Source organism: Sapajus apella, unplaced genomic scaffold (assembly GCF_009761245.1).
Source record: "Sapajus apella isolate SASKATOON/1434 unplaced genomic scaffold, GSC_monkey_1.0 scaffold5745, whole genome shotgun sequence".
Taxonomy (NCBI): domain Eukaryota; kingdom Metazoa; phylum Chordata; class Mammalia; order Primates; family Cebidae; genus Sapajus; species Sapajus apella.
Genome location: NW_022442669.1, coordinates 1 through 4,282, shown reverse-complemented (window position 1 = coordinate 4,282; position 4,282 = coordinate 1). Strand labels below are relative to the sequence as shown.

The following is a 4,282-nucleotide window of genomic DNA, read 5'->3' as shown; positions in this document are numbered from 1 at the left end:
CTCATGGCATTATACTTTTCCAAACTTTTTATTATACTCCTTGAAAATCAGTGGCAAGGTATGGGAAAGATAAGAGACTGTACATTTTAAAATTTAAGAGATTTCAGTACCTTTATGACACATCGTTTTCACGTTTCTGGTGTGCACCCTTTCTACAGGAATGGTGAAAGCAATAGAACATCAGGTCAAACAACTCTTGCTACTAATGTAAACTCACTCTCTGAAAACCGTTCTCAAATAGACAATGAGTGTCATAAAGCAAGCATGTGAATGCTACACAAGTGGGAACCTACTAACTTCTTTGAAATAAAAAGACATTACTTGTAGAGTTCACAGGTGACTGAGGGGAGCAGCCGGAAGTGTGCAGCCAGCCACCATCTTCAATTCTGGGAGACTGAGTTTACATGTTTTCCAAATGGCACAAGCCTCCTAACAGTCCTATGAATCAATGGACACTTGGGAAATATTAATAAACAACTTTTTATGAACTATTACTACAAACAACTTCAGCAAGTGGGGAGAGAAAGTTTAGTGACCTTTTAGTAAACATTTTTAGCTTAACAGTCTTTGGGACCAGATCATTTTTTTAAAAAAACAAAAATGCTTATAAACACCATTGCCCCATATTCAGCTGGTGTACACTAAAAACAGGATGATGGAAATACATGTTTTTAAAGCATTTCCACAGGAAATGTTCATATTTTTCATGACATTCTAAATCATTTAGCAATTACAATGCTACATTAGCTAAAACACAAGTATTCTTTATTGCACATTTCAAAGTAGTAAGGATGCTATAGATTAAAAGGTGATTTTTGTTTCGGGAAGAAATAACATTTCTGAATTGTTTGGCTCAAAACCGCATACTGCCAAGGCAGCTTAGTTCTAACAACAGATCTTTTAAAATAAACTTGGATTTTGAAGCCAATGAAATCCTTTACTGTAATAAATAATGCACAGTCCATTTTTTCTCCAATGAAACATCAGAGGTCATAGTTATGGGCTCCGATTTAAAGCCGGTGAACAGTCCTGACTAGTGCTGCGAGAGGCAGGAGGAGGCTCATCATTTGAGCCTGGCGGCAGTACGTCTCTTCTGGCAGGTGGTGGTCGGTAATCCTGGGGAACATGGGTTGGGGGTGGTAATCGTGTACCAGGAATAAAGTACTCTCTTGGGCCAAGAGGACCTAAAGGCCTAAATGGTGTGTGTCCTGGTAAAAATTCCAGAGGGTGGAGTGGCAGGTCCCATTTTACTGGTGCAAATTCTCTTAAGCCTAGTGGAGGACGCATACCAGGGCCTGGAAAACAAAAATTATGTCAAGTAAATTCCTAGGAACATAGCTAAATTAAGATAATGCCAGGTGTGTTAATATAATCTGTCATCATTTTTTTTTTGGAGGCAGGGTCTTGCCTGTCAGCCAGGCTGGAGTGGAGTGAAGTGATCATGGCTCACTGCAACCTCAATCTCCTGGGCTCAATTGATCCTCCCCCCGCAGATTCCGAGTAGCTGGGATGACAGGTGCAAACCACCACACACAGCTAATTTTTGTATTTTTTGAAAAGACAGGGTTTCACCGTGTTACCCAGGCTAGTCTCAAACTCCTAGGCTCAAGGGGTCCACCTGCCTCAGCCTCGCAAAGTGCTGGAATTACAGGCATGAGCCATTCTACCTGGTCTGTCATCTTTATCTTGAGATAGATTTGTACTTGGAAGTACTATGTACCATAACAAGAAGACACTCTAAATATGAATTCACTGCAACAAACATTTTGATAAATTCCATTGTTTACTATTGTATATTAAAAATTTATGTAGTAGCACAATATGTGCCTAATATATGCCATAAAAATCAAGCTGCTTGCCCTGCTGAAAAGATCTTCCAGCTTCATCTAATTAAATCAGCAGAATTCACTTGATAGCAGCTAAATTCTACCTTCTTTTTCATATCTCCCTCCTTTGTATTCCCCAAGGTGAGGGTTGAGGGTTTTATCTTTCCCTCTCTAATATTCTGTAACCCATTGCTTATGCTTCTGTTATGGATGATGAGAAGCTTTATGTTGTAGAGTGCATATATATGTTCCCTACAGGACATCTTAATAGGGGATGTGTTTTATCTACCTTGCTATCCATTGCATAACCTAGTACAAAGCGAGAGGTGTTCAAAAAACATGTGCTGAATATTACAGACTTTCTATAAGTGGACCGTTTCCTTGTTCTCTTACAGACAATTATTGTTGATCTAATCACAGGACATTATGCAGAACCCTTTGTGTCATAAGACACTTGGGGAGAAGTCACAATGAACTCAGGCAGCTTCACTGCTGCATTGCAAAGCCCTGCAATTGCAGTTGTTTTAGAAAGGGATATAGAGAGAAGATAACTATAGTTTGCAAGTTAATGGCTACTGTTAAGATCATCTTACCAAAGGGTGGAGGAATTGGCCGAGGCCCAAAAGGGCCACAGAGCTGAGGCGGTGATCCATATTGAACGGGTGGTGGTACAGGGCCTCCCATGGGGGTGCTCGTAAGAGGGACTCCTGGGAAAGGAGGGGGCCCTTTTGGAGTCACATTAACCTGCAGAGTAGAAGCAATTGAAGTTTTCAAATACTCTGGTATGACAGACAAAAGCACCAACACCAGTAAAGACTAAAACCCAATGAAGCGGATGTCAGGCACTTGTCCAAAGAGCAGAATTAGGGCAACCACTACCGCTCTTATTTGTTCCCACTGACAGCTTAGAAAGGTTAAAAGTATATCACAGGAGTGAACATTTTTGCCATAATCGTTATTATTGCTTGTATCTGAACATGGAAGGGAAAGCATAGGTCATAAAGGGAAGTCATTCCTGACTAATACTATTTGTAAGGCAGTCACTCCCTGTGCACATCCCTCTCATCAGAATAATTTCCATATTTAGAATGCAGAGAATGAAAGGGAATGAAAAACCCATTCTCTACCATGTAATAGCAATTATTCAGAGTACCTTCAACAGGCCTTACATATGTTAACTCAAATTATCCTGTCTCTAAATCTCTAATAGGACCATCTTGTTCTAAATATGCAGGAACACAGGCACAGAGAGTATTAGATAATTTGCTGACAGTCACACAGCTTGTAAGGAGCTGGGCTGGAATTCAATTCCAGGTTTGACTCCAAGGCCATGTTCTTTCCACCTCTGCTTCTCCTCTCTAACAGAGTAGTCTCTACTCTCTCTGAAGTCTTCTACTTGAAAGGGCTCTTGGGTCTTATCCAAGTTGCCCTTGGATAAAAAGATTCATCAAGGGATGTATATTTCTCGAGTCATGTGCTGGAACTCCACAGTATGTTCCAAGAGAAACAATGTTATATACACCATTACACAGGCACACTCTATTTACCTTCATTCAGTAGTAATACCGTCTACTATGAGACACTGACTAATCATTTCCTATGGGAAAGTGGTTTGGAAACTCTCAATCATTAAAATAAATGTACTTTGATTTCAATACAGAGAAGCATGGTGAGGTATGATCAGAGGACTTACCAGCCTTAACAGCTAAACAAGTTACAAGAGAATACACCTATGTGGACACTGTTTAAGGACACTGCTGAGAACTGGCTCGATGGGTAATTACAAACTACCACTATTCAGTACTTCACTTCCAACAAACATTCTTCTGTTATCAATCTGTAATTTCAGATCCTTCAAAATAGGTTTTGCCTTGTATACAGGTAGAGATATTCTTAAATAGTCCATTTTCAAATGAAGACATAAGAATGAATTATACAATTTACAATGAATTTACTTTGCATAAGAGCATTAAACACTGAAATACAGAAGAGTGGGGACTTTTTTCGCTGTTGTTTAAGTTAATTACACTTACAGCCAATGCTCTACACAGGTTAAATATCTAAGCAAACAGGAGAGAGAAGAAAAGGCCAACAAAACAGTCAGATTTCAGCAGCACTCCCAAGTCAAGGACAAAACTAAGATCAATATCGCCAGGCAATTCATAGCCCAGTTCGGTCCACACTTCTCAGTACTTACTGCTATTGGATGCTCAGCTGAAGATGTAATGCTGGGAACTGAGGGGACTTCAGGCTCTTGGAGAACAGTTTACTTTTTCAGAAAAATAAATGAGACAGTACAGACAGAACACACAAATAGGAGATGAAGCAAAGAGAGAGTTGTAGGAAAAGCTAAATATTCTTGAAATAACTATTCAAAATGGGTACATTTACCTTGTCTTCATCCATCATCCTGGTAGGGGAAGAGCCTCTTGAGCTGTTGTTCATCATGGCAGCTG

At 39.8% G+C, this 4,282-nt stretch overlaps 1 long non-coding RNA gene across 1 annotated transcript; it reads right to left on the bottom strand.

The window, feature by feature from the left end:
• Positions 1-2,521: 2,521 nt before the first annotated feature.
• Positions 2,522-4,282, bottom strand: LOC116547955. Its single transcript, XR_004267247.1, has 3 exons — positions 4,218-4,282; positions 4,024-4,095; positions 2,522-2,570 (listed from the first exon to the last, which is right to left on the bottom strand). It is a non-coding gene; the product is annotated as an uncharacterized LOC116547955 (long non-coding RNA).